The following is a 20,885-nucleotide window of genomic DNA, read 5'->3' as shown; positions in this document are numbered from 1 at the left end:
TCTGGTCGGTGTGGATCTGGAAGTGTAGGTGTTCGGTGGTGGTCAGGATGTCGTCGGTGTTGGTCGTGATGCGGATGGTGTCCCTGTGGATGATGGCGATGCCTCCTACCATCTGGTTGGCGGTGCGGTCCCTCCGGGTGATCTTGTAGCCCTCTGGGATTGCGATGGCGATGTCGGGCGCTGAAGAGGCGTTCATCCAGGTCTCCGTGAGGAAGGCAACGTCAGGGGCTGTGGTGTCAATGAGGTTCCAGAGTTCGATGGCGTGTCTGTGGACGGAGCGGGTGTTGAGCAGGATGCACTTGAGGTGGTTGCTGCTGTTGGTCGGCTTGGCGGATGCTGGTGCGTGGCAGGTCCGGATGCAGGTGAACTTGCAGGCGGTGCAGCCGAAGGGTCCGTGGGTGTGTCTCGGGGTGGCTTGGTAGCATCCCGGGATTCGGCAGTCGTTGAGTGCGTTGAGGGTGGCGGCATCGTAGGTCCGGTGGGTCGTCTTGCTTCGGCGGGGGCCAGGGGTCCTGGCGCTGGGAGCGGTCCAGGCGCAGATGGGCTTACCTTTGGCGCCCCTTCGGCGCACAATCGGCGCGCCTGCTGCGCGTGACCGCTGCGCGTTCGCACGGTCGCCATGTATGGCGAAGTGCGAGGGAGGGCGGAGCAGCTGGGAGGCGGGAGCGGGGAGGGTACAGAAGGAAAAAAGGGGCGGGGTTAGCGGCGGTGGCGGGAAGCGGGGAGTGGGGAGGGAAGAGACAGGGGCAACGAAAAACAGGCAAACAGGCTCAAAAGAAGAACAAAATTACAAATAAGTACAATGCAAACAGGGGTACAAGGCAAGATAGCGGGGCACAGGAGCCTGCAGGTCAGGCGAGCACAGACCACGCCGCTCGATGGCAGGGGGCGTGGTCACGCGGCGGCAGCCGGGGCAGCGAGGCAGGCAGGCGGGGGGCACACGCAGCAGCTGGTGGCCGTGCGGCGCGGGGGGTGTCCTAAACTAGGTCACACTCACCTGCGTCGCACGGTCGCCATATATGGCCAAGTTGCAGCTGGGAGGCGGGAGCGGGGAGGGTACAGAAGGAAAAAAGGGGCGGGGTTAGCGGCGGTGGCGGGAAGCGGGGAGCGGGGAGGGAAGAGACGGGGGCAACGAAAAACAGGCAAACAGGCACAAAAGAAGTACAAAATTACAAATAAGTACAATGCAAACAGGGGTACAAGGCAAGATAGCGGGGCACCGGAGCCTGCAGGCCAGGCAAGCACAGACCACGCCGCTAGATGGCAGGGGGCGTGGTAACGCGGCGGCAGCCGGGGCAGCGAGGCAGGCAGGCGGAGGGCACACGCAGCAGCTGGTGGCCGTGCGGCGCGGGGGGTGTCCTAAACTAGGTCACCCCCCGCGCCGAAGTTAGGAGTCCTAACTTTAGGACTCCCAAATGCCTTCTGTGAATACCGAAAGTCTTAAAGTTAGAATTTTTCTCAGTTTAGGAGTAATAAAGTTAGGAGTCCTAACTTTAGGACAGAAGGTATTTAGGAGTCCTAAAGTTAGAAGTTGGGAATACAATGATGCAGATTTTTAATTTATTAAATTTTATGAGTGGCCCCCCAGGAGGGGCCCCCCAGCCTCAGGGATCGTCACTCTTCAGGGCTAAAAAGAAAATAATGGTGGGGAAAGGGGTCGACGGTCCTCAAAGCCGTGGGGACCATCACCCCTCTGGGCTTTATGTTTTGTGGGAGGGGGACTACGTGGCCCCCTTCCTGGAGCACTTGAGGGTCCCGTTACCCCACGGGGCTACAAAAAAAATCATGGCAGGGGGGCTGTAAGGTCTATAAAACCCCAGGGACCACCACTACCCGGGGCTTTATGTATTGTGGGAGGGCCGGCTTTTGCAGTGTCCAGGGGTGCCCATCCCGCTCTCCCATAGCATGGAAATCTGTTCTCTCTTTCAAATTCTAAATCAGATTGCTCTTCCACATGGGGAGCTGCATGTTAGTAGCTCATGATGTGGAAAAGTAATGTCAGCTCCCAAACACTTAGAAGTTGTGCAGCAAAGGCGCTGGAGTCACGCAGCCTACATATTATGAGTCATGCATCCAGCGCGTGAACACCAGGGGGCCGCACTGAGCGCTGCGCTGGGTGCGCAACTTTTTCTTTTTCTGTTAAAAATTAGCCCCTATCAGTACTTTCTAATATTCCCAGGGATCGTGTCCCCCAGGTCTTAAAAAAAATGTTGGGTACCGTGAGAGGAGCCACAATGCCCCCATGGTCCCGCCGGCTTCCCGCGTTCTTCGGGAGTCGACATTGCTTTTCCGCAAGGGAGGCTAACTTGCATGTGGAAATGCTATCTGCTTTGGATTTTGAAAGTGAGAACAGATTTCACCGCTCTGTCTTTCAAAATGCAAAATACGTTTACTATGGGAGGGCGGAAGGCGCAAGACTCTCGCCCTCTCATAGCAAACAGCAGTGTCCCGGGGGTAGGCACTTCAGGACACTGCAGGAACCGGCCCTGTGCGTGGCGGTCACCAGGGCCATCGAGGGCACCAGGCGGAGGGCCACGCAGCCTGCCTCCCACAATACATAAATCCCCGGGGTGGTGGTTCCTGGGGCATGAGGGGCGTCGTTGAGGCCCACATACTTCTAATTTTATAGGGGGGGCCTGGACTCGAAAGTGGTGCAAGGGGGTTGTAAATCTGGTACACAGTGTTTTGTTTTACTTTGCTTTTCTTTCTGTCATGTAGAGGATCCAGGGTAAATATAATAGTTTGTGTACAGACAGTACCTTTCAACCCTACCCCCAAATGGCTTTCTGCCTGTTACCACAGTAACAGTTCATGGAACACTTATGTGAGCACAGAGATTAGACGTTCACCACACTATGTTGCTAATGGAAAAAGTTACTTTACTGGAGTTTTAAAATTTTTCCATAGGAACTGTTAGTCGTAGCTATAGACTCTGGTAAAGATTTATTAAAGAGTTAGCCTCAGAATTATAGTTCAAATTATAAATATCATTACTATTGGGGACCCCCAAACCCCACAAAAAAAGACGCACATACTTTTTAAAATTAACTTTTATTAAAACAACAATAAATAACTGGAAACGTAACTTAAAGATAACAATATAACAAATAACTAGAAATATAACTTTAACAAAACAATATAATAAACAAATTGTGATATGGACTCCAATAGAAGTAAGGTAGGTAATCTGCAAAACAAAAAAGAAAATTAGTTTTTAAAATTAGATTGGTGTGAGTAAATGAGGTCAAACATTACAAGTCAAAGTAACACTTGACGATATTCTCTTATTTTTATGTCTGCAGTGTGCCTGATACATTTCACTTGTCTTATGGGCCCGTGTTCAAGCGGTGTCTGTATGGAAGTGCCTACTGCGTCAGATTTACATTACAGATCAACAGGTCTTTAAAATGATTTAGTGATGAGACAGAATTAGGTGAGAGATCAAGTCATTATGCAGGACAATATTCTTTAGGGTTTATTTACAAGACTCTCGCGCCACTTTTGTGTTGCTTTTCTCATGTTGAAAGTGACGCAAAAGTGGCGCAAGGGGCTTGTAAATAAGCTCTTTTATTTCTAATGTATTTAATCATAGGCATTGTATATCTAGGCCACTCTGCTTACCTTGTGTAAACACTGTGGCGAACAGAGTTCACAACTTAAACTCAGCTAAGTTTGTATACGGCAGAGTGTACAGCAGCGTCCATAACTTTAAAAGAGAAAGAGAAACTATGTGAGAGAGAGTGAGAAAGAGAAAGAGAGAAAAAACGACATTAAAATGTGAGAGAGAGAAAGTTATAGATGGAACAGTTAATACTGTAGAAAATGCTCGTAGCTCACCTTTTGCCTCCGTTGCGTGTCCAAGCAGGTGCTGGTTTGGTGCAGAGTAGTAATATCGACGTAGAAATATCGTCTGACATTAATATCTCCGCAGAAATATCGAGAGCAAGCATGGGCAAATTTTGCGAATCTGGCGTTCGCAAATTTGCGTATTTGCGAACTCGCAATCCGCAAAATCCGCGAATTCTTGCAAATTTGCGGATTTTTTGTTTTTATAGTGTTCGCAAGGGTTTCTGCCAGTTCGCAAGGATTTTGTACCAGTTCGTGATTGCGAACTTACTTGTCGGCACGCAATGGTCGCGACTATGTTGTTTCTACGTCTGGTTCATCATCACAGGTTCACAGCACCCTCTGTTTCAATACTGCCACCCTCTGTTTCACCCATGCCACCCTCTGGTACATCAATGCCACCCTCTGGTTCATCATCAGCACTGTAGATTATGGGGGGAAAAAGCAAGCACACCTGCCCTGCTTCAACTGACATGAATTAATTTGGGGTTGATTTATTAATGTGTCACTGTTTTAAAATTCCAGTCTGGCACCTGCTTCCTTATCTGTAATTTGCTTTCTATTGCAGTGCAATTTTTTTTTCCAGGACCTTTGTGGCCTACTTGTAGCTATTCTATGATCCGGCTGTGAGGGTCAGAGCAGGGTCATACAATTGTTGCAATTAGCAACTGAACTCTGGAGGGGCCCCAGTCAGGAAGCACTACAGGGAATGGTTACTAATGTTGAATTTGAACTTTTGCACCTGCTGCTGAGTGCTTTCAGTTTGGCAAAACTCGTTTTTCTGCAGAACAGCAAATGTAATGCCCCAAACAAACTTACTTGTGAAAGTTTAATTCTTATCCAAAAGTGATCCAAAGAAAGTCAAAAGGCCTCAAATCCAAAAAAGGGCAGGCAAATGTCAACCTGAGGAGTTATTCTGATAAAAATCATCATTTTCAGAAGGTCTATGCTGCTTGCTAGTGGATTTCTTGTGCAGAATTGCAAATTTTGTAATTTCGCGAGTGCGAGATTGTTGCTGCCCGCCGCACCTACAAGTTCGCAATTGCGAACTTACACCGCACGCCGCAAAATTGTATCACCAAGAAAAAAAAATCCGCTGCTTGCGAATTTGCGGATTTTCGGTAAATTCGCGAGCGTTCGCGGATCGCGAATTTACCAAAAATCCGCAAAATCCGCGAGCGTAACGGATTTTCCGCCCATGCTTAATCGAGAGGATGAAATATCGACAACAAAAATATAGTTTGACCAGAATATCGACTGACGTAAGTAATATCGATAACAATAATATAGTTTTAATAAATATTGTTTACAAAAATATTGATTTATTAATAATGTTGTATTTTAGTGTTTTAAATGAGAATTGTTTGTTATTTTATTATATGTTTTGGAATTGTATTAGTTATTAATGTTTTTTATGTTTAATCTTGTGTTATTACTTCCGTAGCGGGTTGTGGGTTTATATGGGAATAGGGTGGGAAGTAATTTAATTTTATAAAATTAATTGATTAATTAATGTGTTAATTAATTAATCATAATGCAATAATTAGCTGTTAATTAATTTCAATTAGTCAATTAATAATTAATTATGTTAATTGTTTAATTAATTTTAGGTGTGTGTTGGGGAGTTAATACGTGTAAATGGTGTGAAGGGTGGTAATTAATTAATTTATTATTGATTAATTAATAATAATTTTTTAATTAATTAGTCATTATTAATTTTAAATGTGTTATTAAATGTAGGTGTATGTTGTGGTGTTTTTAACTGTATGTGGTGTGAAAGCTGGTAATTAATTAATTAATAAAAAAAACATTAATATATTTATTAATTATTTAGTAAATATTAAATGTAATTGTTTAATACATTTTAGGTGTGTGTGGTGGATGTTATATTTTTAAATAATGTGTAATTAATTAATATGTATTATCTTTGTTAATTATAATATATTTAAATGTATATAATAATTATGTTTATATTGGAAATGAAATAAAAAAAAATTTGATAGTTAGTTTTTTTATTGTTTTGTGTTCCAGCTCTTTCCTTACTATTGTACTCACTGGAGTGGGAATAGTCATTTTTACCCCTACGCTATCCAACGCTTTCCCTACTGTTGCACTCTCTGGAGTGGGAATAGTAATTTTTACCCCTACGCTATCCCGCGCTTTTCCTACTGTTGCACCCTTTGGAGTGGGAATAGTAATTTTTACCCCTATGCTATCCAACGCTTTCCCTACTGTTGCACCCTCTGGAGTGGGAATAGTAATTTTTACACATACGCTATCCAACGCTTTCCCTACTGTTGCACTCTCTGGAGTGGGAATAGTAATTTTTAACCCTACGCTATCCAACGTTTTCCCTACTGTTGCACTCTCTGGAGTGGGAATAGTAATTTTTACTCCTACGCTATCCAACGTTTTCCCTACTGTTGCACTCTCTGGAGTGGGAAAAGTAATTTTTACTCCTACGCTATCCAACGCTTTCTCTACTGTTGCACTCTCTGGAGTGGGAATAGTAATTTTTAACCCTACGCTAAACAACGTTTTCCCTACTGTTGCACTCACTGGAGTGGGAATAGTAATTTTTACTCCCACGCTATGCAACGTTTTCCCTACTGTTGCACTCTCTGGAGTGGGAATAGTAATTTTTACTCCTATGCTATCCAAAGCTTTCCCTACTGGTACACTCACTGGAGCGGGAATAGTAATTTTTACTCCTACGCTATCCAACGCTTTCCCTACTGTTGCACCCTTTGGAGTGGGAATAGTAATTTTTACTCCTACGCTATCCACCGCTTTCTCTACTGTTGCACTGTCTGGAGTGAGAATAGTCATTTTTACCCCTACGCTATACAGCTCTTTCCCTACTGTTGCACTCTCTGGAGTGGGAATAGTAATTTTTACCCCTACGCTATCCAACGCTTTCCCTACTGTTGCACTCTCTGGAGTGGGAATCGTAATTTCTACTCCTACGCTATCCAACGCTTTCCCTACTGTTGCACTCACTGGAGTGGGAATAGTAATTGTTACTCCTACGCTATCCAACGCTTTCCCTACTGTTGCACCCTTTGGCCTGGGAATGGTAATTTTTACCCCTACGCTATCCAGCGCTTTCCCTACTGTTGCACCCTCTGGAGTGGGAATAGCGATTTTTACCCCTACACTGTCCAACGCTTTCCCTACTGTTGCACTCTTTTGAGGGGGAATAGTAATGTTTACCCCTTCGCTATCAAATGTTTTCACTACTAATGTTTGTATTTTGTTATTAAATGTATGTATTATTATTTTTTAATACTTTAATGTGTTAATTAAATATAGAATATTATTTTTTATTCAAAATGTTTTATATATGTATTTATTTTATTTTTATATAATTATTACATTTTATAAATTAAATAAAGATAATAAGAAAATGTAATTCAGAAAATATATGTATATGTACACATTTATTGTGTTTATAATCATTAAATTAAGTGTATTTGTTATAATTAGTTAAAATATAAATGTAATTTAATTTGTTTTGTTAATATTAATATTATTTAATTATTTAATTTAAGTTATATTATTTTTTAAAGTCGATATTCATTACATCTATATTTTTACAGCTATATTTTTGATTCGATATTGTTGTACTTACCTGTTTAAGTATAGGGATTCGACATTTATGTGGTCGATATTTTTACATCTATATTTTTGTTAACTATATTTTTGTTATCGATATTTAAACATGGAACTGCTGGTTTATAGTGCTTCCTTCAGTTTAGTGATGTGAAAGATAGTATATAGAGTTAGTAATAGCATAGTACATACAAATGACACGTATAATTTATTATTATTATTATTATTATTATTTTGCAATTTTTATTGCGCGTACGAATACCCTGGGGTGTCTCGGCGCATGAGGAGCTAGTAGGGACCAATCATCAAATTGCTGGTTGTCAGACATGAGTTACTGGCTAAACAGCCACGTTTTTAGGAGCCTGCGAAAAGTCATGAGGTTGGGGGCTGTTTTAATCGCGGCGGCAAAAGATTTCAAAGTTTCGGGGTAGCCACCAGAAAGCTCCTGTCTCCCCAGGTGGCAGTTCTGGTGCGGGGTACTGAAAGGAGACAGGTATTAGCAGATCTAAGTTGCCTCTTGGGGGTATACAACTGAAATGCTACTGTGAGGAGCCTGGGTCCGACGCCATGCACTGCCTTATAGGCAATACAGAGGGCCTTGAATTTAATTCGGCTCTCTACTCTCAGCCAGTGGAGGTGACGTATGGCAGGAGTGGTAGGCTGGCGGCGAGGGATGTCAAGAAGAATCCATGCGGCCGCATTCTGAATAGACTGTAGCTTTATTAAAACACGCTTCTGGGTGTTTAAGAAGAGGGCATTCCCGTAGTCTATTTTTGAGAATACTAAAGTGGAGACCAAAGTCTTCCCAGCTGAAATAGGGAGATAAGGCAGTAACTTCTTGATCTTTTTTAAGATAAAGAATGCTGATGACACGCCCTTGTTGACGTGAAGGTCAAAAGATAGTTTACTGTCGAAAATAACTCCCAGGTTTCTGGCCTTTTCTACCGGGACAGGAGGAGGGCCCAACTGTGCAGGCCACCAGATAGTAGACCATTCAGGGGAAATGCTTGCCGAAGGTCATGATCTCGGTCTTGTCCGAGTTAAGCCTCAGACAATTAGAGGCCATCCAGGTACTGACCGCAAGCATGGCTTTTTGGAAGTTGGCTGCCACAGCTGGGCGGTCTCTATGGATTGCCAGAACCAGCTGGGTATCATCTGCGTAAGATGTTAACCGTACCCCATGGGCCTTTATTACCCTCGCTAAGTCCGCCACGTAGATGTTAAATAACGTGGGACTTAGCGAGGAGCCCTGTGGGATAGGAGAGTAGAAATCACCCAGCCTCACAGTCTGGGTACGGTTTTCCAGGAAAGATGAAATAAGGTCCCTGGCCATGCCGTTTATCCCCAGGGCTGTGACACGGTCGACCAGAATGACATGGTCGACCGTGTCAAAGGCTGCAGACAAATCCAAAAGGATCAGGACGGCCGCACCTCCCTGGTCCATAATAGCTCTGATCTCGTCTGAGGCCTTTATTAAGGCGGTCTCCATTCCATGCCCTTTCCTGAACCCAAACTGCGTTTCATCGAGAAGTTGGTGAGTATCGATGAACTCTGAGAGTTGCTTATTCATCAGAGATTCGCATATTTTGGCAGGAAAGGGGAGACACGCAATGGGTCTATAGCTGGCCACAGCTGTAGGATCCAAGGAGGGTTTTTTCAGAAGTGGTTGAATCACCGCCTTCTTCCAAGAGCTAGGATATTGACCGGTCTGGAATGCAGTATTGCAGATTTCCATAAGTGGCCGTGAGATCACTTCTGTAAGGTTTGCCATCACAGATGGAGGACAAGGGTCCAAGGGGGAACCAGACTTAATGGTGGAGATGAGTCTGCTGATATGGTCTTGCGTAGTGGAGGCAAAACAGGGAAGGTGATCATGATCATGATCAGAGGTTACTTCTTCCTCAGTGCAAACTCTGAGTCTGGTTCTTGTTTATCCTTCGAAGGATGCGTATATGTCTGCCACCTTGGTAGTATAATAGGTGGATAGATGATTACAAAAAGTCTGAAAGGGTTCAACCCCGGGGCCCGTGGAAGGAATGGACAAAGTGGAGACAACAGAAAACAACTCTCTAGAAGAATTTTTGGCATTCTCTATTTGGGCCGAAAAAAAGACTGATTTTCGAGCGGTGATCGCTTTTTTGTATATTATAAGGGCATCTTTATAGGTTTGCTTGGCTATGGGGCAGTAAAATTTCCTCCAACGCCTTTCCAGGTTCCGGCAATATTGCCGATGGAGTCTGAGATCTTCGGTAAACCAGGCCGCCGACGGAGACGTTCTGTTGGGCCTCCTGAACTTCTCCGGGGCTACTTGATCAGCAGCATTCCGAATCCAGTCTTGGAAATCGGAAGCTAGCAATTCAGGATTGCTTCCTCCCTTGGGGCAAGAAGAAGCCAAAAAATCTAACATCTGAAGGATATCCGCATTCTTCCAGGCACGAGTTCCTGTCCTGATTCGCGGCCTGGTGGGGAGGGGGTTGGTAATCCGGCTATGTATCCCAAAGATAATGGCTCTGTGATCTGACCATGTGATGGGGAGAGTATCTAATACCAAGATATCGGGATTATTGGTGAACAGACAATCTAATGTATGTCCTGCCTGGCGATATTTTCTTATTTTTATGTCTGCAGTGTGCCTGATACATTTTACTTGTCTTATAGGCCCGCGTTCAAGCGGTGTCTGTATGGAAGTGCCTACTGCGTCAGATTTACATTACAGATCAACAGGTCTTTAAAATGATTCAGGGATGAGACAGAATTAGGTGAGAGATCAAGTCATTATGCAGGACAATATCCTTTAGGGCTTATTTACAAGACTATTGCTCCACTTTTGTGCTACTTTTCTCATGTTGAAAGTGACGCAAAAGTGGCGCAAGGGGCTTGTAAATAAGGTCTTTTAACTCTAATGTATTTAATCGGAGGGATTGTATATCTAGACCGCTCTGCTTACCTTGTAAAAACACTGTGACCAATAGAGTTCACGACTTGAACTCAGCTTTGGTTCTATACGTCAAAGTGGACAGCAGCGTCCATAACTTTAAAAGAGAAAGAGAAACGATGTGAGAGAAAGTGAGCGAGAGAAAGCGAGAAAAAACAACATTAAAAGTGTGAGAGAGAGAAAGTTATAGATGGAGCAGTTAATAATGGAGAAAATACTCGTAGCTCACCTTTTGCCTCCGTTGTGTGTCCAAGGATGTGCTGCTTTATAGTGCAGCCTCCAGTTTAGCGATCTGAAAGATAGTATATAGAGTTAGTATTAGCACTCAGGATACTATATTACAACAAGTTCCACTGTAAGGAGGTGTCTGTGCGCTGTTTTTTCCCCAAAGTACTATATCCCATGCATTCCCACTGCATAGCTGTGAGTTCTCAATATTGGGTATCTAGACTGTTGGACCCCATTGACTCACAGAGTCCGGAGGTGAGTGTTTTCCTTGGGAAGTCAGAGGCAGATTTAGAAGCTCCTTGCACCACTTTTCCCATGTTAAAAGTGACACAAAAGTGACGCAATGGGCTCGTACATCTGCCCTTCAAACTGTTGTAACCTATCTATTCTCACTGGCCGGAGGTAATTGTACATTCCTACGCAGTGAAGGTGCTGCACACTACCCACTTTCTCCTTTCACTAATGACTTGTCATTTTTTCGGAAACAAGCTTCTTTGCTCACCTTGTGCCATTGGTGTGATCATAGAGGGTGCACTACGTGTCAAAGCAGCTTTCTCAGAAGTAGTTACGATGGGCAAGCATCATCATGGACTCCTCGAACGTTGAGTTTTAGATGTGTTGGGGGGGACGCCAATTTGTGAAACACAACCTGTAAGATAAAAAGGAAGTTAACATTGTGTGTTATTTTTTTGTCAAAGGAGAGAGGAAGTGAGAGAGTGACTGCAAAGAATATTCGCAGCTCATCTTTCTGTCACTAGTGTGTTTTTCACCACGTGCCGGGACATAATGCACCCTAAAGCTCTACATCTAAAAGATAGTAAAAGAAAGATGCTATGATTGGTAATTGTTACTATCTTAATGTGGAGTTCAATAACATTTCCCTTTCATACCCGTTCCCTCTTATTTAAAAGAACTATTTGTATAGTTTATATTCCGGACGTTTGACGGATTATAAAAACGCTCCTGCTATTGGAAAAAAATATATACATGCAATTTGATACACTTTATAGGACTGCGTTTGTCTAAATCTCTGCGTCCCTTTTTTGTATCCAGTCTGCTACAGCCCTTCGAGTCCCTCCGATGCGCACCCAGGCCTCACTGCTCACCTTTTCGTGGACAGGACACCTTCTATATCATGTAGTCCCGATCTGCCACTAAGAAGTCTCACATATGGAGCTGAGTCTTGATATCTCTATGGCTAACGACCTACTCGTGCTCCCATCATCATCATCGCAGGTTCTTCACCCGCTCACTCCTTCCGGTACCACTAACTCAGTAGCCAAAGAGGCCACACATGTGGTAGTGGGCCCACTGTTTGGTGGTTCGGGCCTACATTAGGTGTCCGAACCGCCATCACAGCGCTTGCAATGGGAGCAACTCTAAAATGGCTTACAGCACGTGCGCCCCATCTTTTTCATAGGTACGGTCACGTGTGTAGTGACAGATGCGTTGGATGGGTGTGGTGTGGGTGTGTACCAACTATGAGGGACTGTGAAATGAAATGAATGAAACTTATATAGCGCACGACTTACCCTGGGGCATCTCAGCGCTTGCTTAGGGAACCCGTCCTGGTATTCCCCTGTGAGATAACCCTGCCAGGGTATCCACAAGGTGAAAGCCAGGCATCCCACCGCGAGGGGCCGTTGTGGAGATTAAGCAAGCTATTGCCCAGAGTCGCAGAGTGTGAACCCGTGAGTCGAGAAGGCACCGGAGCGAGAATTAACGAGTCCGTGGAATTTTGAGCCCAAGACCCGCCGAGGCGGGGAATTGAACCCTGGTCCAGGGCCGCACTCAAGCTCCAGGTCTGCCGCCTCTAACCCCTGAGCCACACTTCTCCACACTGTGTGTGCCGTTTTGACAACTAGAGCTGGAACTAAGCAATCACTACAATGGAAATCTGGGCCATGTTTCTTTTTTGTGTTTTCCTGGTAACATAAGTGGAGTGGGCTGGCCTGACGTACGGTAGTGCTGCGCGAGGCTCTGAAGCATTATTCCGGAGCTATCAATCAATCAATGACATTTATAGAGCGCACTACATACCCGTAGGGTCTCAAGGCGCTGGGGGTGGGGGGATGCCGCTACTGCTCGAACAGCCAGGTCTTCAGCTTCTTCCTGAAGGAGAGGTGGTCTTGGGTCAGGCGCAGGTCGGTCGGGAGGGAGTTCCAGGTCTTGGCGGCCAGGTAGGAGAAGGACCTTCCTCCTGTAGTCGCTCTTTGGATGCGGGGGACGGCGGCGAGGGCGTGGTTGGCTGATCGGAGGTGGCGTTTGGGAGCGTAGAAGTTGATTCGGCTGTTGAGGTAGCTCGGGCCTTGGTCGTGTAGGGCTTTGTGTGCGTGGGTGAGGAGGAGGAAGGTGATTCTTTTGTTGACGGGGAGCCAGTGCAGGTCTCTCAGATGTCCGGAGATGTGGCTGGTTCGTGGGATGTTGAGGATGAGTCTGGCTGAGGCGTTCTGGATCCGCTGGAGTCTCTTCTGGAGATTGGCGGTGGTACCGGCGTAGAGGGCGTTGCCGTAGTCCAGTCGGCTGGTGACGAGGGCCTGGGTGACGGTCTTCCTGGTCTCGGTGGGGATCCACCAGAAGATCTTCCGTAGCATGCGTAGGATGTTGAAGCACGCCAAGGAGACGTTGTTGACTTGCCTGGTCATGGAGAGGGAGGAGTCCAGGATGAAGCCCAGGTTGCGTGCATGGTCTGTCGGTTTGGGTGCGGTGCCCAGGGCGGGAGGCCACCAGGAGTCGTCCCAGGCGGAGGGTGAGGAGCCCAGGATGAGGACCTCCGTCTTGTCCGAGTTCAGTTTCAGGCGGCTGGTCGTCATCCACTCGGCTACCTCTTTCATCCCTTCGTGCAGGTTGGCTCTGGCGGCGGCGGGGTCGTTGGTCAGGGAGAGGATCAGCTGGGTGTCGTCGGCGTAGGAGATTATGTTGAGGTTGTGTTGGCGTGCGATGGCCGCGAGGGGGCTCATGTAGACGTTGAAGAGGGTGGGGCTCAGTGAGGATCCTTGAGGGACGCCGCAGATGACTTTGGTGGCCTCTGACTTGTACGGTGGTAGGCGGACTGTCTGTGTTCTTCCGTCGAGGAAGGAGATGATCCATTCCAGCGCCTTGTCCTGGATTCCGACGTTGCTGAGGCGCTGTACTAGGGTGCGGTGGCAGACAGTGTCGAATGCTGCGGAGAGGTCTAGGAGGATGAGGGCCGCTGTTTCTCCGTTGTCCATCAGGGCTCGAATGTCATCGGTGGCGGCGATGAGGGCGGTCTCGGTGCTGTGATTGGCTCGGAAGCCGGACTGTGAGGGGTCGAGGGATCCATTTGTCTCGAGGAAGGCGGCCATCTGCTTGTTGACGGTCTTCTCGATGACTTTGGCTGGAAACGGGAGGAGCGAGATGGGGCGGTAGTTCTTGAGTTCGCTGGGGTCCGCTGTGGGTTTCTTGAGTAGAGCGCTGAGTTCGGCGTGCTTCCAGCTCTCAGGGAAGGTGGCGGTGTCGAAGGATGTGTTGATGATGTCTCGCAGGTGGGGTGCGATGACAGCGACAACCTTGTTGAAGACGTGGTGAGGGCAGGGGTCGGTCGGTGATCCGGAGTGGATGGAGTTCATCGTGCGGATGGTGTCTTCGGTGCTGATCGGGGTCCAGGCGTGGAGGGTGGTGGTGAGGGGTGGTTGTTCGGTCTTGGTGTGCGTTGGTTGGTTGTTGAAGCTGTTGTGTATGTCTGCGATCTTGTTGTGGAAGTATGAAGCGAGGGAGTTGCAGAGGTCTTGCGATGGGGTGATGTCGTTGTTTCCTGCGCTGGGGTTGGATAGCTCTTTCACGATGTTGAAGAGTTCCTTGCAGTTGTGTGCGTTGTTGTCCAGCCGGTCCTTGAAAGCAGTTTTCTTGGCGGCGCGGATCAGCTGGTGGTGCTTCCGGGTGGCCAGCTTGAAGGTGGTCCTGTTGTCCGGTGTAGGATCCCTTCTCCAGACTTTCTCGAGGGCTCGGCAGTTCTTCTTGGAGCTCTTGAGTTCGTCGGTGAACCACGGGGCTTTCTTGCTGCCGGGTCTGCTGGGCGGGGTCCTCAGCGGGGCGAGTTCGCCCGCGCAGTTGCTTATCCACTTCGTGAGGTTGTCGGCGGCCTGGCTGGGGTTCGCTGAGCTGGCAGGAGGGTGCTGGCTCAGGGAGGTGGCGAGCTGGTCTGCTGTGATCTTGTTCCAGCTTCTGCGGGCGGCCTGTTGCTGGTGGTGGTGGGTCGTCGTTCTCTTGAAGGTGAAGTGGACGCAGCTGTGGTCCGTCCATTGTAGCTCTGTGGCGTGGCTGAAGTCGATGTCTGTGCAGGACGAGAAGACTGCGTCGAGTGTGTGTCCGGCGAGGTGGGTGGGGGTGGACACCAGCTGCTTGAGTCCAAGATTGGCGAGGTTGTCGAGCAGGGTGCTGGTGTTGCGGTCGTTGTTGTTCTCCAGGTGGAAGTTGAGGTCCCCCAGGAGGATGTAGTCGGTGGAGGGGAGGGCATGCGGGCTGACGAAGTCGGCGATGTCCTCGCTGAATTGTGTGCGTGGTCCCGGGGGTCGGTAGATCAGGGTGCCTCTGAGGGTGGTGTTCGGGTCGGTGTGGATCTGGAAATGCAGGTGTTCGGCGGTGGTCAGGGTGTCGTCGGTGCTGGTCGTGATGCGGATGGTGTTCCTGTGGATGATGGCGATGCCTCCTCCCATCTGGTTGGCGTTGCGGTCCCTCCGGACGATCTTGTAGCCCTCCGGGATAGCGATGGCGATGTCGGGAGCTGAAGAGGCGTTCATCCAGGTCTCTGTGAGGAAGGCAACGTCAGGGGCTGTGGCGTCTAGGAGGTTCCAGAGTTCGATGGCGTGTCTGTGGACGGAGCGGGTGTTGAGCAGGATGCACTTGAGGTGGGTGCTGCTGGTGTTCGACTTGGCGGCTGCTGGTGCGAGGCAGGTCCGGATGCAGGTGAATTTGCAGGCGTGGCAGCTGAAAGGTCCGTGGGTGCGTCGTGGTGTGGCATGATGGCATTCTGGGAGTCGGCCGGTGTTGAGTGCGATGAGGGTGGCGGCGGAGTACGTCTGGCGGGTCGGCCTGGGTCTTCGAGGTCCAGGGGTCCTGGCACTGGGCGCGGTCCAGGCGCGGACGGGCATAGACGGGCTTACCTTTGGCACGCCTTCGGCGCACAATTGGCGTACCCGCTGCGCGTGACCGCTGCGCGTTCGCACGGTCGCCATATAAGGCGAAGTGCGCGGGTGGGCGGAGCAGCTGGGAGGCGGGAGCGGGGAGGGAACAGAAGGAAAAAAGGGGCGGGGTCAGCGGTGGTGGCGGGAAGCGGGGAGCGGGGAGGGAAGACGGAGGGCGGCGAGGTAGGCGGGCAAACAGGAAGGAAAACGCTGACACTGGCACAAAACAACAATAAAATACATGGTCCCGTTGTGAGCCATATGAGAAATTAAGTTATTCGGTTGTCTGTTTTGTAGTGCTGACGTCACCCGGGACTTAAATGCAAATGTGTCATTATATCTGTAAAGTTCTATAACTTGGCCAACATGGAAAGTACGGGGTACCACTGGATATATATTCGTTCATAGTTGCATGCATAAAATATGGTAGACATGACGTATTTCTGCGATTAGGAATGTTTATTGTACATTCAGTGGAGTGTTGTAGTTGTAGTAATACAGGGCTGTGAAAAGTTTAAGTTGTAGTTTTTGGCACATGAAGGGCAGCTAATATATATACGTATGTTGTCATTCAGGTACACTGTACAACTTTATGCCTGAAATCAGTGTTTGAGTGCACATCCTGTTATTGTATAGTAGTGACTCCATCGCCGACCTCGCCAGCACCCACGCACTCGCCTACACGGACTACATCCTCCTCGGGGACCTGAACTTCCACCTCGAGAACAACAACGACGCCAACAACGCCACCCTGATCGAAAACCTCACCAACCTCGGCCTCAGAAAACTCGTCACCGCACCCACCCACGTCGCCGGCCACACACTTGACCCCATCTTCTCCACAAGCGCCCACGTTGCCTCCAACCACACCACCAAACTCCATTGGACTGACTACCGCTGCATCCATTTCACCTTCAAGAAACCAACCACGCACCATCACCGCACCCAACAGCTGCCCCGCCACTGCTGGAGCAAAGTCACAGAGGAACAGCTGACCACCACCCTCACCCAATACCCACCCACCGACCCCACTGACCCAGACGCCGCCGCCCGCAACCTCCGACTGTGGATCGGCGACTGCACCAACACCCTCGCCACGCTCAAGAAACCCTCCAACAGCCACGCCAGCAAGAAAGCCACCTGGTTCACTAACGAACTCCAGACCTCCAAACGCGCATGCCGGAATCTGGAGAAGAAATGGCTCCACGAACGATCACCGGGCAGCCACGCAGCCAACAAAGACGCAACGCGCAGACATCACCACTTCATCAGAGCAGCCAAGAGATCTTCCTTCGAAAACCACCTGCAAACATGAACACGACAGCAAAGAACTGTTCCGCATCATGAAAGAACTCTCCGACCCCAGCCCCAACGCCAACGACATCCCACCCTCGCAAGAACTGTGAGACTCACTGGCCATCTTCTTCCACCGCAAGATCGCCAACATCCATGACAGCCTCAACACCATGACCACCCCTACTACGCCAAACTCCACCCCCCATGCGAACACCACCCGCACCAACCGCCTGACCTCCTGGTCCAACGTCAAAGACGACAAGACTCGCAAGGTCATGAACTCCATTCACTCAGGATCTCCACCCGTGCCCTCACCACGTCTTTAACAAAGCAGAGGCAGCCATCGCACCCAAACTACGGAAGGTCATCAATATCCTTCTGAAGAGCAACATTCCTGGAAAGATGGAAGCACGCTGAAATCAACACCATCCTCAAGAAGCCCAAGGCAGACCCCAAAGACCTCAAGAACTTCCGGCCCATCTCCCTGCTCCTGTTCCCGGTGAAGGTCATCGAGAAAATCGTCAACATGCAACTGACCCGCCACCTCAAAGACAACAAAATCCTAGACCCATCGCAGTCCGGATTCAGATGAAACCACAGCACTGAGACAGCCCTCATCGCCGCACCAGACGACATCAGGTGCAAACTGGACAATGGCGAAACATCAGTCCTCATCCTCCTGGACCTGTCAGCCGCCTTCGACATGGTTGTGCACAGAAACTCTAAAGACACGCCTCCAAGAAGCCGGAATCCAACAGAAGGCCCTCGACTGGACCACGTCCTTCCTCTCCAGCAGAACCCAGAGCGTCCGCCTCCCACCCTTCCGATCCAAAGCCACCAACAACATCTGCGGTGTTCCCCAGGGCTCATTTCTCAGCCCGACGCGGTTCAACATCACCATAGCCCCCCTCGCACAAGTGGCCTGCCAGCACAACCTCCACATCATCTCCTACGCCGACGACACCCAGCTCATCCTCTCCCTCACCAAGGACCCGTACACCGATTAAAACCAACCTCCATGAGGGAATGAAGGCCGTTGCCAACTGGATGAGGAGCAGCTGGCTGAAGCTGAAGGTCCTTATCCTCGGAACCACCCCCTCAGCCTATGACGTCTCCTGGTGGCCTAGGACAACTCCTGGTGGCCGACCACACTAGGAAAAGCATCAATACCCACTGACCACGCACTCAACCTAGGATTCATCCTCAACTCCTCCCTCTCCATGTCGAAGCTGGTCAGCGCCGTCTCCTCCTCCTCCTACAACACCCTCTGCATGCTCCGCAGGATCTACAAGTGGATCCTGATGAAAACCAGAGGGACGGTTCCACAGGCCTTCGTCAGCAGCAGGCTGGACTACGGCAACGCACCCTACACAGGAATCTCAGCCAAACACCTGCGTCGACTACAATGCATGCAGAACGCCTCCGCCTGACTGATCCTCAACATCCCCCGCCGCAGCCACATCACCCCCTATCTGAGAGACCTACACTGGCTCCCCGTTGACAAGAGGATCACCTTCAAGATCCTCACCCATGCACACAAAGCTCTCCACAACACTGTACCGGCCTACCTGCAGACTCAGCTTCTACACCCCCACCCGCCAGCTCCGCTCGGCCATCCTCACCCTCGCCGCTGTCCCCCGCATCCAGGGAATGACCTCCGGACGCAGATCCTTCTCCTATCTCGCTGCCAAGACCTGGAACACCGTCCCTACCCACCTACGGCAGACCCAAGACCTACTTACCATCAGAAGACTCCTCAAGACCTGGCTCTTCAAGCAGTAGTGGCACCCTCTCTCCCCTCAGCGCCTTGAGACCCTCACGGGTAGTTAGTGCACTCTACAAGTATTCTGATTAATTGATTCATAATGTACGCGTGCCTGAAAATGAATTGTAAATATGGTGCTCATGTAAATAGCTGGTATAGTTTGGGTTGATTTTGCGCTATATAAATATACTTTAAAAAAAACAACAACAAAAAAGAGGAATAGCCCACACTGACTGTCACCGGTAAGTTGGTTGTATACGCTATTTATAGCACAATATAATGTGGTAGGGCAGAGGAGCAGCATTTTACAAACACAATAAATACACAGACACAGATAGATAGTTGAAGTGGGTACGGGCAGGTGTGCTCAACTCCATTTTATTACATTGTTGTTGGTGACAAGTAGAATAGTAATCATGCTATCATATACAGATATTTAATCATAACGGTTTGACTTCTGTTGTACAAAGGTAGGAAAATTGTAGGCAAAATAATATACAGAACATTCTATCGTAAAGGGTTTGTGTGGCGCCTGCGATGATGCGTGGTTAAGGTAGACCGCACTGGTAAAAATGTGTTTTAGCTATTGAATTATACCTTTACAAGGGCACGATGTACTGAGTTAGTGGTACGTGTGGTGTTTAACGTGTGCTCACCCAGCTCACAGTGAGGTAATGTGGCTCACTGCTTAGAGGCAGCAGACCCGAGAGCAGAGGACGGCCCGGGACCAGGGTTCGATTCCCGGCGCGGCAGGTTTCTGGACCAGGGTCAGCGGACTCGATAATTCTCTCGCCTCGGTGCCCACTCTGATCAGCGATCACACTCGGCAACTCTGGGCACTAGCTTGCCTCATCCTCACTAACAGCACCACCAGACCGCCGGGGATGCCTGGTCTCACCCTGGAGATACCCATTAAGGGACCATCTCTCAGGGAAGCCAGGAAGGGTTTCGCAGCGGTCGAAGCGCCTTGTGACCCTCCGGGTAAGTAGTGCGCTATATAAATGCCTATACATTTACATACATTTACATTTACCCAGCGATGATGCGTGGTCTGAGCGGGCTGCTCTCAAACCATTCACTGTTGCATACTGAACTATATGATCTTTGAGGGAGGGGAAACAAGCATCAATGGTTATCAATTACTCTGTAAGCTAGGTCTACTGATTACCCCAATAACACATTAAATGATTGCATTGCTTATAGTGCATTCTAACTTTCTCAAACTGGGGACGTATGTCTGGTGGCGATGTTGAAGGTGATGTCCCAGAGGTACTTGGTATTGCCGGTGGTGGAGGTACATTTTGCCGCAATTTTCTACATTCTTTGTTATCATAGTTCACAGAATGCGAATTGAAGGTGCTTGCGTATACTAGCAGTGCAACAGTACTATTTTCTTCTCTGCTTTAAATTATTCGAGGCTGAATTTAATGCTGTCTGTAGTGTAGATGAAAAGGTAAATTGAAGTTGTGAACCCTACTGTGCACAGTGTACATGGAAGCTAGTAGTCAGTACAGTTATAGACAATGCTTTTTTTACTTATTTTAACAAAATCTGAATACATACAGTATAATTCTCTCTGCATTAAATAAATCAAGGTGGAATTCGCTACTGTCTATAGTGTAGATGGAAAGGTGAATTCAAGTTGTAAATCCTGCTGTCCGCAGTGTACATCTTAGTGTGGAGTGCATCATCTGCAATTATGATTGAAGTGGAAGATAGAACATGTATGCAGCATGTATACTATTATTAAACTAAATCTATGTCATATAAAATAAGTTTTTCAATGAAGCATAATAAGTGCTTCTATTGTTTAGGGTTTTATAGGTGTTATACTTAGTTTGGTTTACACTGAGTTAGTGATATCTAAAAGAAGAAGGTTCTGGGGAGCCTGCGATGATGCGTGGTCCGGGCAGGCCATACTGATAGTAATGTTTTTTGTGTTGTGAATGTTGCCTTGGTAAGGCCACGTGATAATCATTTTTGGTGCACTGAGTTACTAGTACCTTTGGTGTTTAGCGTGTACATATTCAGTGATGAGGCGTGGTCTGGGGGGAGGAGG

This window comes from Lissotriton vulgaris, chromosome 3_2, assembly GCF_964263255.1.
Source record: "Lissotriton vulgaris chromosome 3_2, aLisVul1.2, whole genome shotgun sequence".
Lineage (NCBI taxonomy): Eukaryota > Metazoa > Chordata > Amphibia > Caudata > Salamandridae > Lissotriton > Lissotriton vulgaris.
This window is presented reverse-complemented; position numbering follows the sequence as displayed.